Source organism: Meriones unguiculatus, assembly GCF_030254825.1.
Source record: "Meriones unguiculatus strain TT.TT164.6M chromosome 13 unlocalized genomic scaffold, Bangor_MerUng_6.1 Chr13_unordered_Scaffold_37, whole genome shotgun sequence".
Taxonomy (NCBI): Eukaryota; Metazoa; Chordata; class Mammalia; order Rodentia; family Muridae; genus Meriones; species Meriones unguiculatus.
In genome coordinates, this window is record NW_026843647.1 from 7,065,033 (window position 1) to 7,080,299 (window position 15,267).

The 15,267-nt window shown below is 38.5% G+C and overlaps 1 protein-coding gene and 1 pseudogene across 8 annotated transcripts in view; one reads left to right on the forward strand and one right to left on the reverse strand.

Annotated features, from left to right (window-relative positions):
* Window positions 1-15,267, forward strand: part of LOC132650979 (cytochrome P450 3A1-like) — an 800,659-nt gene that overhangs the window by 156,345 nt on the left and 629,047 nt on the right. The window lies entirely within an intron of this gene.
* LOC132650975 (zinc finger protein 180-like) lies at window positions 2,565-3,583 on the reverse strand (annotated as a pseudogene).

Genomic DNA, 15,267 nt, shown 5'->3' on the forward strand with positions numbered 1-15,267 from the left:
TTAGAGTTTTCATACAAGTCATGTTATAAGGTATGTGGACATCATAAGGGCAACAAGAAGGGATATGCTACATAAGAGCACAAAGTCCTCAGGAAAAGCAGTTCTTGGGATTATGCTATGCCAAGACAAACTCATCATGACTATGCTAACAGGGGAGCCACATTCCATGAATTCTACAGCTGTTCTGCTGTTGCTCCTGCATGGCTTTTGACAGGACCAGGTAGTCAAAATAGTTTGCCTATATATGGTTGAGTGGGGAGTGTGGTTAGCTCAGGCCATGGGAAGAAGAATCAGGATATTGCATGGGCTGTACTAGCCTGGAGGACTAGACAATATGGAAGGAGTTAAAGATTGCTGGGAGAAAATGGCAGGTAGATTTGATTTGATATGTTAACTAGGAACCTCTGCCATTAGTTCCAGGTTTGAATCCTACTTCTATGGTAACATAAATTTCAGAGAGAGAAGCATGGTCTCCATTGGATAGTAATCTTCAAGTGAGCCCACAGGGAAGAAAGGTGATAAAGACAAAGATTCTGTTTTTCTTTTCTATCTATAGATCTTCCTTATTCTCTTTGAGGGAGGGCAGTTACCCAAACTAAACTCAAATTTTTGCTCTTTTGTTTTGTTTTACTTACTATTTTTTTATTTTGCTAATTGTTTTTATTTTTCACAATTTATTTATTATATATGCTGATTGAAGGTCACTCCCTCAACTCTTACTGGTCCCATCCTCCCTCTGTGTTACCCACAATCCCTGTCCCTAGTCCATTCAAAATGGGAGTTCCCCTGATCTGCAATCCTCCCATACTTTATTGGAACACTTTTCAGCTATGAAAAACAGGGAAATAAAATCTCTGCTCTTATTTCTTCTCCATAGGCCACTGTGCTCACCTCAGAAGAATTCATACCATGAAGCTTGCCTGCAAGCTTACTGTAAAATCAACACCAGGTATAACTCATTTTAAAGAGTTCCACCCCCAAGACAGTGTTTTAGCATCTCATATCCAGAAACATGTGAAATTTGAAATGCTATGATGTGTGAAACATTTTATCACAAGCATTTCAGAGAAAAGCCTGCTTGGAGGCTGTTTCCTACCAGCCCAGGAAGGAAGGAGGGCCAGAAGATGAGGTATAAAGCTTGGAAGACCCACAAGCATAACAGTGATCAGACACACTGGGAACGACCTCAGAAAGTAAGTTCAACTTTAATTCCAGAAAACAGAGGCTATCTACGCCTTGGGTAGTGACTGGGATGCTCCAAGGATAGGTGTAGATAATTGTTTAAAACTAGGCACTTCAAGGATGTTTGATTTTCATTAAACAGCACATTCTTATCATATGAACAAGAACACAGAACCTAATTATCCTATATTTGAAGGGAGAGAAGAGTTATCAGGGATCTGTGTCAAAGGCCATCTATCAAATTTGGCTAGTTGCATCTATGTCTAAAGACACTCCCCAGTTGAAGTCAGGCACAGAAAACTCATCCTTGCCAAGGTTACACAACTAGGCCAGCAGCAGGGTCATACATGGAAGAGAAAGCCTCCTCCCTCACATCTCAAAATTCAGTCTGGGTTGTGATGGTTTTCAATAGAACCCCTGGAACAATAAGTATATGTACACAAAGAAACTTCTACAGGCTACCACTGTTGGTACTGTGCTATGGTGTGTGCTACTCTCAGAGAACTTCCTAGCTAGTGTTAGTTCACCATTCCCTACATATTCACACATTGGACTAAACTTTTCTTGTCAAAAGTGAGGCAATTGAAAATAGTAAATGTTGAGAATCAGTTTTATCAATAAGTCTTCCCTAAACACATTTTATAATGCTTTTTCATGTAATTGATATTCACCATTCATTGTATTCTTTTTAAAAATAAGTTTATTTACTTTAAATTCCAATCGTAGTCCCCCTCCCTTCTCTGCCCCAGTACTACCCTCCATTCCTATTCCAACCCTATTCCCTTTCCCCTTTAGAAAAGGGAGGTCATTTCCATTGAGCTAGTTTTACAGTTCTGTTGGATCTCAGTGGACCAAAGTACACAAAGGCATTTCCACATTGCTTATAGTCACAGAATTCCTCTCCAGTAAAGATACTTTTATTATGATGATGACTCTAGATTTGTGCAAGGCCTCACCATTTTAATACATTCATAAGGTTTTCCTCCATTATGAATCCTTTCATGATGATGAAGATTATACAAATGTGGAATGGTTTCACCATGTAAAAAGCACTCACAGGCTTTCGGTTCATTAGGATTTCTTTCATGAGTGTGGAGATTATTCTGAAGTCCAAAAGTTTTTTCACATTGGTTACAGTCAGACATTTTTCCAGTAAGTGTTATTTTATGTATTAGGAGATGTTATGTGCAAAGGCTTTGCCACATAGTTATATTCATATAGTTTCCCTCCAGAATGTGTTGTTGTCTTAGGAGATGATTGTTACATGCAAAGGCTTTATCACACTAATTACCCTCACCAGGCTTCTCTTCACTGTGTGTCTTTTCCTGTTTTCAGGGACTACTCTGCTGTGCAAAGGCTTTATCACGTTGGGTATATTCATAAAGTTTCTTTCCAGTATGCGTTCTTTTATGTCTTATGAGATTACTGTTTTGTGCAAAGGCTTTACCACACTGGTTACATTCATAAGGTTTCTCTCCAGTGTGTGTTCTTTTATGGCGTAAGAGAGTACTGTTTCCTGCAAAGGCTTTGCCACACTCATTACATTCATAAGGTTTCTCTCCAGTGTGTGTTCTTTTATGGCTTAAGAGATGACTGTTTTGTGCAAAGGCTTTACCACACTGGTTACATTCATAAGGTTTCTCTCCAGTGTGTGTTCTTTTATGGCTTAAGAGAGTACTGTTTTGTGCAAAGGCTTTACCACACTGGTTACATTCATAAGGTTTCTCTCCAGTGTGTGTTCTTTTATGGCTTAACAGAGTACTGTTTTGTGCAAAGGCTTTACTACACTGGTTACATTCATAAGGTTTCTCTCCAGTGTGTGTTCTTTTATGGCTTAAGAGAGTACTGTTTCGTGCATAGGCTTTACCACACTGGTTACATTCATAAGGTTTCTCTCCAGTGTGTGTTCTTTTATGGCTTATGAGATGACCGTTTTCTGCAAAGGCTTTGCCACACTCATTACATCATAAGGTTTCTCTCCAGTGTGTGTTCTTTTATGGCTTATGAGATGACTGTTTTGTGCAAAGGCTTTGCCACACTGGTTACATTCATAAGGTTTCTCTCCAGTGTGTGCTCTTTTATGGCTTAAGAGAGTACTGTTTCGTGCATAGGCTTTACCACACTGGTTACATTCATAAGGTTTCTCTCCAGTGTGTGTTCTTTTATGGCTTATGAGATGACCGTTTTCTGCAAAGGCTTTGCCACACTCATTACATTCATAAGGTTTCTCTCCAGTGTGTGTTCTTTTATGGCTTATGAGATGACTGTTTTGTGCAAAGGCTTTGCCACACTGGTTACATTCATAAGGTTTCTCTCCAGTATGTGTTCTTTTATGCCATAGGAGAACAGTGATATAGGGGAAGGCTTTACCACATAGAGTGCATTTAAAGGGTTTCTCTCCAGTATGACTGCTTTCATGCCTGCAAAGAAAATTGGCACATGTGAAAGATTTACCACAGTCATTTCATTACACTAATAAATATATTTATCTATATGAATTAATTTCTTTTTTTTCATGAGTTTCTTTTTTTATTTTTTTTTATTTTTTTTATCAGTTACATTTTATTAACTCTGTATCCCAGCCGTGTCCCGATCCCTCATTCCCTCCCAGTCCCTCCCTCCCTCCCTCATCTCCACCGTGCCCCTTTCCAAGTCCACTGATAGGGGTGACCTCCTCCCCATTCATCTGATCCTGTTTTATCAGGTATCTTCAGTACTGGCTGCAAAGCCCTCCTCTGTGGCCTAACAGGACTGCTCCTCCCTTCGGGGGTAGGGAGACCAAAGAGCCAGTCATTGAGTTAATTTCATAATTTGATCTAATGGTAAAGAAGAATAACATTTTAAAGTTTTATCACTTTATTTACATTCATGGTATTCCCCTTCATTATGGGTATTTTTGAAGATCCCTGTGGTGGTAAGAGCATTTGTTATGTGGATCACTTTTATAGCATCATTTTTCTATAAGAGATTTTCTCCTATATATGAAGAGTATTGTAAGTATTCAGAGTTTTACCACAGCAATTCCATTCACAAATTTTTGTACTGTATGCATGCTACTTCATTTACAAAGTGAGCTAAGACAAGCAGAATTTCCAAAATCCTAGTATTCATAGGAATTTTCAGCAATATGAGTTTGCTGATGAATTCTCAGTGAAGTTGCAAAACAAATTAACAGTAACCATTTATCACATTCAGAAAAATTACTCACAGTGGGGACTACTACCAAATCAATTGTTCTTGGAGAAAGAGAGGGACACTGTTTCTTTCAATATCCCTATGCTCATGTGTCTTAGAAACATATGATATACCAGTTTAATTTACAAAAATAATAAAGATTCCCACATTGAATTAACACAGTTTGTTTTTTTTGTTCATCATAGACATGTCATATAGGGATTAAGGTTTCTCCACAACAATATTCTTGATTCTCATAAGCTGTTCCTTTCACTAAACTTTACAATGTTACTGCACGAAAATGAGTAACACTGGTTCTACTATGAATTTTTTTGCTTATTAGAAGGTTTTGGACACATACTGATCACCAATTCAGTGTGTATACCTCTTACAATATCCGAGTAGATAGAATGAGAATAAACAGATTGGCAGTTCAAGTCAGTAGCTGTAATGTCCATACGATTCAAATGGTATTTTTGTTACAATATTATTTTATTTTCTTCTATCTTGGGGGAGTGTCTTGTAAACACAAATCAGATACCTGACATTGAAGTACATGGAATTATGAGATTTTTAATGATCATCAGTACACTTAAAGCAGTGCTGTTTTTACACTGTTGCTTTTCTTTAAAACTTCCAGGACACAGCCATGTGTGCTGGTACATGCCTTCAATTCCAGCACTTGTGGAGGCAGAAGCAGGCAGATCTGTGTGATTTTGAGGTCAGGCTGGTCTAACAAGCAAGTCTAAGAAAGTCACAGATACCCAGAAACAAATCTATTTCAAAAACAGAAAATAAAAAGCAGCCAATAAACAAACAAACAAACAAAAAAACAAAAAACACCAGACTTCCAGGACATTAAAATTTAAGATTTATATCTGTGTCAACATGCACATAAAGTTACCTTTTATTACTTGTAGAACTTTGAAACTGTTCTTCAATATTATGGTCATCCCAATTGTAGCCTAAAATATAGTACGAGAAAATATATATTATTGGAAATATCATGTTATTATTAAGGCAAAACTTAAATCACTATCTTCTGTGACCCTGAGAACCATGCCTGATTTATTTACCTCATTCCTCCTCATTCTCAATTGGAATTACAGAAGAGGATCAATAACAAAGTAAAAGTCGTCTCTTTATTTTAAAAGTGAAAGAAAAATTGCAGTCTTACCTATAGCAGTGAGGTTTTCACAGGTCTCTAGCATCACATGTTTGTAGAGTTGCTTCTGGGAAGGTTCCAGCAAGGCCCACTCTTCTTGGCTGAATTTCACATGCACATCATTGAAGGTCACCGAATTCTAAAATATGCCATACATTTGTACAACAGAAACAGTGGCAACAATATAATTTATACGTCATTGTCAATATAATCATATAATTCTACTGCTTCTGCAATTTATTTTCTGACACAGAAGTGCGAATGTTATACAGTTGGGTGCTGTGTGTGATGTGAAGTAGGGGAGATGAAAAAGCCAAAAGGTTAGATTGAAAAAAAAAAAACAAAGGTGTGCTTCAAAAACCTGTGTTTCATCAGTTTGTAAGACATGAATATAAATTAGCCATTAGTTGGGTTCTTGAGCAATCTATGAATCATCTTCAGTTACTTGCGTGAGTAGGTCATGACCCTGTCATGATACAAGTGGAAGGACAAAACACAGTCATGATATTTTATATAGCAACAAATGAGATGTGTTCATCAGGGGACACTGAACAGATGGGTAACATCAGTCAAAAGACAACATGGTACTGAATATTATGTTTTGACCAGTTCTCAGGGATGTGGTATATCAGTATGTGAAGAGGGGGGCTCATATATTTGTGGAAGGGAAAGTGGACTACAGTGAATACATGGATAAAAATAATGTGAGTGGCAAGCAACAATAATCATAGCCAATAACACCATATTTCTGAGTGACCAGACAAAAGAAAAGGAATAGAACACATGATTATTCTTTGATTATTGTTTTGTATATCCTCCTTACTAAATAATGTAGCCTATAGATTAAAAATAAAGATTAAAACTTTTCTATTAAAAAAGAAGTGTTAATGTTATCACTAAGTCATTTTAGAAGAAAACGGAATAACAAGTTTTAACTGTATCATATCTGAACTTTTTGAAGAGGATATAGCTTTGGAATAGACATGGCAATTAATGTGGACAAAGACAAACAGAGAGAAGAGTGTGAAATAGAGAGACAGAGACATAGAGACAGAGACACAGAGAGAGAGAAATTAACAGATGAACAATACTAAGTACAGATCAGAGAAATTTATTAACAGTTACTAACTACAAAAAATGGTGGACAAGCGGGGTGTATTCTGTCATGCCTTCAATTCCATCACTCAGGAGGCAGATACAGGTGTATCTTATTGAACTGGATGTCAGCATTATCTATTCAAAGAGTTCTAGAACAGCCAGACCTATATAGTAAGACAGAGCCTCCTCTAAAAGTCAATCAAACAAACACAAAATATTGAAAGAACTCAGAGGTCTTTACTGAAGCTTCTACAAGGAATTATACATTCACTCCTGTTGTATATTTATTCTCCAGAAATCTGCACTGCCCCAGCTTAAACTGTAAATTCAATGATATCTTACTAAAAGGGAATACATGTTTAAACAGCTAAAAATAGAAAGATGAAAATATTAACAATGTAAATGCTGATCATAAATAAGCAACATAAAACAGGACAGATGGCTCAGCAGTGAGGAGTTCTTGCTGCTCTTTCAAATAATTGGGCTCAATTGTCAGTGATTACCTGGGACCCACTACTATCAATTGCTGTAAGTTCATGATTTCTGAAGACATCTTCAGACTACTGTGAGGATTAGGCACACAAGAGGTGCATATTAATGCATACAATCAAAATACTCATATTCAGTAAAAATTAAAAATAGATCCCAGATGGTTGGGCTGATTGCATACTGTGTCTGATAAGCTGGGTAGCAGAGACTGCATGGTGTCCAATAGTTGGATCTGTGGGTCCCAACTGACTGTGTTTCAAATGTAAGAAGAAAACCAATGATGAGGGAAACAATCAGGTCCAACCTCAGAGCACCCAGCTAATCTCTGGGAAAGTTCCTGGGATGTTGCAGCAGGAATAAGGTTTTCAAGCAAATGGACCCAAGAAGCAAGCAGGAGTAGATATTCTAATATCTAATAAAATAGACTTTCAATCAAAATCATTTGAAAGGGATGAGGGAGGGGGGAATCCAAGATGGCGGTGCCAGGAGGACATTGGGTCTGAGGAGAAGGACAGCAATGTTGGTACAGCAACTAAAAGACTGAACTCTGGGCCCTAAAACAACAAAGATCCTTTTTCCGAGGTGAGAGGAAACTCCACGGTGTGGGAGTCAGTCAGGTCCACTCTCAGGTCACTCAGCGAGAACTTGGAAGATATCCTGGGTCGCAGGATACACCTTTGTGTCCTGATAACTTTTCCAAACTAAATTATATTCTCCAGGGCACCAGAGACTGGGAGCCCCAGTCTAGAAAAGAAACAGGGAAGAAGAAAGCAGGACTGACCTCAGGTAACCCAGTCTATCCCTGGAAAGGTCCTGCAGACCGGTGGGTGCACAGCTGTCAGGCCTGAGTGCGCTGCCAGCTTCTAGCCCTGCATGCCCTACTCTCCATCACAGAACTGTGTGTCCCAGGACACTAGAGGCTGGGTTTCCCTGTCTGGAGAAAATCCCACAGGCAGGGAAACAGCAGGTCCCAGCTTAGAGAACTTTGCCAATTCCCCCCACACACACTACATCCAACATACACAGGAACATTCTTGGAAAAGTTCTCAGATTCTTTCCCAGTCACCAGCTTGGAGCCATCATTGGCAAGTGCCTACACATTCTACACACCACGTCAAACACCACAGACTGAGTCTTCCTATTGGGAGAAAACCCAAAGGTGGGGGAAATATCTGGCCCTACCTCAGGACACCTAGCTCCAGAAAAGTTTCTGGTTATCCACAGGCTCCTACTCTAGCCTCCTGCTGTACACATGAGAGTGGTGCTCACTCTTACCTGCCACTGATTACGACTTGGGTACTGGGGCACAGAACTCCAAACTGAGGCCTACAGAAGCCTGGGTTCCCTGAGATCAATCCCCAGGTACTGCTCCAAGGGACAATCAGTTATCCCTAACTAAACTGACCAAACCACAGGGCACTCAGGTTACAGCAGCAGCTCACTAAATTTACAGCAAGAAACCCAGTAGCAGGGCAGCTGTCTCCAGAACTTCTCTGGGTGAGAGGATAGCCCCTTTTACTAGCAAAGGCAACAATTACTACTCAGTTCTATACTCCTGAGATGAGCTGTGGCAATTCCTGAAAAACACCTGCCATTCAGTGACCATACCTAAAAAACAGAGGAGAGCTACTTTGGGAAAAATCATCTTCCTGCCGAGGGGATTCGACCCACCACAGGATTTCAGGAAGTACCAGAAACTAACACCCAACACCTAAGATATACCAATGGGTAGGGGCCAGTGTAAAACGTCAATCAACAAAAGACAAAGCAATATGGCATCTCCAGAACCAATTATTCAGGAGCAAGCAGCCCTGGATACCCCAGCATAAAGACAATTTCAGGCCAATTTCCCTTATGAACATTGATGCAAAAAAACTCAACAAAATACGTTGCAAACCCAATACAAAAACACATCAAAGATATCATCCGCTACAACCAAGTAGGCTTCAGGCCAGGTATACAGGGGTGGTTCAATATGCAAAAATCCATCGATATGATCCACCATATTAACAACCTGAAAGACAAATAAACACATGATAATCTCCTTAGTTGCTGAAAATGCATTTGAAAAAAATCCAGCATCCATTCATGTTTAAAGAATTGGAAAGATCAAGGATACAGGGAACATACCTAAACATAGTAAAGGCGATATACAGCAAACATATAGCCAACATTAAGCTAAATGGAGAGAAACATAAAGCAATCCCACTGAATTCAGGGACAAGGGAAGGCTGCTCCCTCTCTCCATATCTCTTCAACATAGTTCTCGAAGTCCTTGTTAGAGTAATAAGACAATTAAAGAAGATCAAGCGGATACAAATGGGAAAGGAAGAAGTCAAAGTATCCCTATTTGCAGATGATATGATAGTATACCTGAGTGACCCCGAAAATTCTACCATGGCGACCCTAAAGCTGACAAACACTTTCAGCAATGTGGCTGGATACAAAATCAACTCAAAAATAAGTAGCCCTCTTGTATACAAAAGACAAAAGGGCTGTGAAAGAAATTAGGGAAGCAACACCCTTTACAATAGTCAAAAAGGACATAAAGTACCTTGGTGTGACCCTAACCAAGCAAGTCAAAGACTTGTATGAAAAAAATTCAAGTCTCTAAAGAAAGAAATAGAAGAAGATATAAGAAGATGGAACGATCTCTCATGCTCATGGCTTGGCAGGATTAACATAGTAAAAATGGTCCTCTTACCAAAAGCAATCTACAGATATAATGTAATTCCCATCAAATTACCAACACTATTCTTTACAGACCTTGAAAGAAAAATTGCCAATTTCATATGGAATAACAAGAAACCCAGAATTGCTAAAACAATCTTCCATAATAAAAGATCTTCTGGCAGTATCTCCATCCCTGATCTCAAGCTGTAATATAGAGCAACAGTAATAAGAACTGCATAGTACTTGCATAGACACCAACTAGTGGATTAACGGAATCAGATAGAAGTCCCAGAAATATATCCACACACTATGGACTCCTGATTTTTGACAAAGATACCAAAACCATACAATGGAAAAAAATAGCATCTTCAACAAAAGCTGCTGGTCTAACTGGATGTCTACATGTAGGAAAATGCAAATAGATCCATATTTATCACTCTGCACAAAACTAAAGTTCACGTGGATCAAAGACCTCAGTATAAAACCAGACATACTAACCCTGTTAGAAGAAAAAATGTGAGGAAGAGCCTTGTACTCATTGGAACAGGGGACAACTTCCTGAACAGAACTTCAACAGTACAGGCTCTAAGACCAACAATCAATGAATGGGACCTCATGAAACTGAAAAACTTCTATAAGTCAAAGGAAACTGTTGTCAAAACAAAATGACTGCCTGCAGATTGGGAAAAGATCTTCACCAACTTGGAGAGATTGATGCACCCACCAAAGACCATTCATGAACCTATCTGACAGGAGGTTAATATCCAGTATTTATAAAGATTTCAAAAAGTTAAATACCAACAAATCAAGTAACCCAAATTAAAAAATGGGGTACAGAGCTAAACAGAGAATTCTCAATAGAGGAATATAGAATGGCAGAGAAACACTTAAAGAAATGTTCAATATTCTTAGTCATCAGGGAAATGCAAATCTAAACCACCCTGAGATTTCACTTTACACCCATCTAAATGACTAAGACAAATAACTCAAGTGACAACTCATGCTGGATAGGATTTGGAGAAAGGGGAACCCTCCTTCATTGCTGGTGGGAATGTAAACTTATACAATCACTTTACAAATTAACCTGGCACTTTCTCAGACAATTAGGAATAGCGCCTCTTCAAGATCCAACTATTCCACTCCTAAGTATATATCCAAAAGGTGCTCAAGTATACAACAAGGACATCTGCTCAACTATGTTTGTAATAGCCTTATTTGTAATAGCCAGAAGCTGGAAACAGCACCGATGGCCCTCAGTTGAGGAATGGATACAGACATTGTGGTATATCTATATGATGGAATATTACTCAGCAATGAAAAACAAGGAAAATATGAAATTTGCAGGTAAATGGTGGGAAGTGGAAAAGATCATCCTGAGTGAGGTATCCCAGAAGCAGAAAGACTTACAGGGTATATACTCACTCATAAGTGGATATAGGATATAAAATATAGGATAAAAATACTAAAATCTGTACACCTCAGGAAGTTAATCAGGAAGGAGTATGCTGGCTAAGATGCTCAAATCCCATGCAGAAAGGCAAAGAGTATGGACATCAGATGAGGGAGAATACAGGGACAGGACAGGAGCCTGCCACAGAGGGCCTTTGAAAGGCTCTACCCTGCAGGGTGTCAAGGCAGATGCTGAGACTCATAGCCAAACTTTGGGCAGAGTTCAGGGAATCTTATGGAAGAATTGGGAGATAGTAAACCTGGAGAGGACAGGAGTTCCACAAGGACAGTAACAGTTTCAAAAATTCTGGGCACAGGGGTCTTTTTTGAAACTGATACGCCAGCCAAGGACCACTCATGGAGATGGCCTGAAACCCCTGCACAAAAGGTAGCCTATGGAAGTTCAGTATCCAAGTGGGCTTCATAGTAATGGGGACAGGGACTGTCTCTGACAGGAACTCATTGGCCTGCTCTTTGATCACCTCCCATTGAGGGGGGATCAGCCTTGCCAGGCCACAGAAGAAGACAATGCAGCCACTCCTAATGAGACCTGATAGACTAGGATCAGAGTGAAGGGGAGAAGGCCATCCCTTATCAGTGGACTGGGAAAGGGACAGGGGTGGGAAAAATGGGGGTGGGATTGGGACAGGAGGAAGGAGGGAGGTACAGAGGGGATACAAAGTGAATAAACTGTTATTAATAAAAATTTAAAAAGAACACAATAAAATGTTGATTTTTTAAAAACAATGCTGTTTCACACACTTTTAAACTTTGAAAATATTGGCAGATATCAGTTATTGTTCCTAAATAAAAATAAATAAATAAATAAATAAATAAATAAATAAGAGGAAGGATACTTCATACTCATCAAAGGAAAATTCCACCAAGATGGCATCTGTATTCTGAGCAATAATGCCCCAAATACAAGGACACCCACATTTGTAAAAGAAACATCAATAAAACGTAAAGAACATATCAATCAACGTATATTAATAGTGGGAGAGGTCAACATGTCACTATCATAAAGGGATAGAGCAATGGAAAAGGACTTAAACTGAGAGATACTGATACAAATGGATGTCATGAATCAAATGAACCTAACAGATATCTAGAAAAGTTTTTAACCCAAACAGAAAAGAATCTATCTTCTTTCAACATCTCATGGACCCTTCTCCAAAACTGACCATACAGTAGGTCACAAACGAGGCCTCAAAAGATACAACACAATTGAAATAATATCTTGTATCCTATCAGATCATGATGGACTAAAGATGGACCACAACAATAACAGAAATAATAAAAAGACTACTCACACGTGGGAACTGAACAACTCCCTAGTCAATGAAATCTAGGTCAGGGAAGAAATAAAGAAAGAACTTCCTACAGTTCAATGAAAATGAATCCACATCATACCCAAACTCATGGGATTCAATTAAAGCAGTCCTAAGAGGACTTTTAATAGCACTAAAAGCTTCATAAGCTATTGGAGACATCCCATACAAGCAACTCAATGGCACACCTGAAAGCCCTAGGAAAAAAGAAGCAGACACACCCAACTAGGAATAACCAAAGTCAGGGCTGAAATCAATAAATTGGAAACAAAGAATAATTCAAAGAATCAATGAAACCAAGAGCTAGTTCTTTGAGAAAATCAAATATATAGACAAACTCTTAGCCAAACAAGTAAATGGAAGAAAGACACTATCCAAATCAACAAAGTCTGAAAGGGAGAGAGATAACAGACACTGAGAAAATCCAAAAAACCATTAGCTCTTATGTCAAAAGCCTATATGCCACAAAATTTGAAAAATCTAAATGAAATATACAATTCTTTTGTTAGATTCCACTTACCAAAGTTGAATCAAAATCAGATAAAGATATTAAATAGTCTTTTACTGCCTAAGGTAATAGAAGCAGCCATCTAAATACTTGCAACCAAAAAAATCCAAGAGCGAGATGATTTCAGAGCAGAATTCTACAAGACCGTCAATGAGTCAATATCGATATTCTTCAAATTATTCCACAAAGTAGAAATGGACGCAACATGACCAAACTCCTTTTGTAAGACCACAGTCACCTTGATAAATCCTCAAAGACCCCCAAAAAGAAAGAGATCTTCTGACCAATCTCTTTTATGAACAATGATGCAAAAATGCTCAATAAAATAATTGCAAACCAAATCCAATAACATGTCAAAGATATCATCCACCATTACCAAGTAGGCTTAATCCCAGGCATGCAGGGATAGTTCAATATAGGGAATCTTAATCCGTCATATAAACAAATTGAAAAAAAAGGATCATTTCCTTAGATGCTGAAAAAACATTTGACATTATCCAACAGTTATTCTTGTTTAAAGTCTTGGAGAGACTGGGGACAGAGGCACAGATCTAAAAATAGTAAAGACAATATACAGCAATCCTATAGCTAACATCAAACTAAATGGAAAGAAAGTTAGATCAATTCCACTGAACTCAGGGACAAGACAAGGCCACACCCTCACTCCAAATCTCTTCAGTACAGTACTCAAAGTCCTATCTAGGGCAATAAGACAAAATACCAACTCAATTCTTTAAAGACCTTGAAAAAAAGATTCTCAGCTTCATATGGAGAAACAAAAAACCCAGAATCTCCAAAATGATCCTGTACGACAACAGATCATCTGGAGGTATCTCCATTCCTGATCTCAAGCTGTACTACAGGGCAACAGTAATAAAAACTGCATGGTATTGGCATAGAAACAGAAAGGAGGATCAATGGAACCGCATAGAAGACCCAGAAATAAATCCACACACCTATGAATACTCAATATTTGACAAAGAAGCCAATTCCATTCAATTGAAAAAAGACTGCATCTTCAACAAATGGTGCTGGACCAACTGGATGTCTACATGCAGAAAAATGAAAATAGATCCATATTTATCACCCTGCACAAAACTAAAGTCAAAGTGGATCAAGGACCTCAACATAAAACCAGATACCCTAAATCAATTGGAAAAAAAAGTGGGGAACAGCCCAGAACTCATTGGCACAGGAGACAACTTCCTGAACAGAACACCAACAGCACAGGCTCTAAGAGCAACAATCAATAAATGGGACCTCATGAAACTGAAAAGTTTCTGTAAAGCAAAGGATACCGTCATCAAAACAAAACGACTGCCTACAGATTGGGAAAGAATCTTCACTAACCCTTTATCTGACAGAGGACAAATATCCAGTATATACAAAGAACTAAAGAAACTGAAAAGCAGCAATCCAAGTAATCCAATTAAAAAAATGGGGAACAGAGCTAAACAGAGAATTCTCGAAAGAGGAACATCGAATGGCAGAGAAACACTTAAAGAAATGCTCAACCTCATTAGCCATTAGGGAAATGCAAATCAAAACAACCCTGAGATTTCACCTTATATCCATCAGAATGGCCAAGATGAAAAACTCAAGTGATAACACATGCTGGAGAGGTTGTGGAGAAAGGGAGACCCTCCTCCATTGCTGGTGGGAATGTAAACTGGTACACCCACTTTGGAACTCAATCTGGCACTTTCTCAGACAATTAGGAGTAGTGCTACCTCAAGACCCAGCTATACCACTCCTAGGTATGTACCCAAAATTTGCTCAAGTACACAACAAGGATATTTGTTCAACCATGTTTGTAGCAGCTTTATTTGTAATAGCCAGAACTTGGAAACAAGCCAGATGTCCATCAATGAAGGAATGGATACAGAAATTGTGATATTTTTACACAATGGAATACTACTCAGCAATCAAAAAGGAGGAAATCATGAAATTTGCAGGCAAGTGGTGGGATCTAGAAAAGATCATTCTGAGTGAAGTATCCCAGAAGGAGAAAGACAAACATGGTATATACTCGCTTATATAGACCTACAAGATATGATAAACATAATGAAATCTACACACCTAAAGAAGATAATCAAGAAAGTGGACATAGGGCAAGATGATCAATCCTCCTTTAGAAAGACAGATGGGATGTGCATTTAAGGTATGACAGGAATCTATCACAAAAGGCATTTGATAGA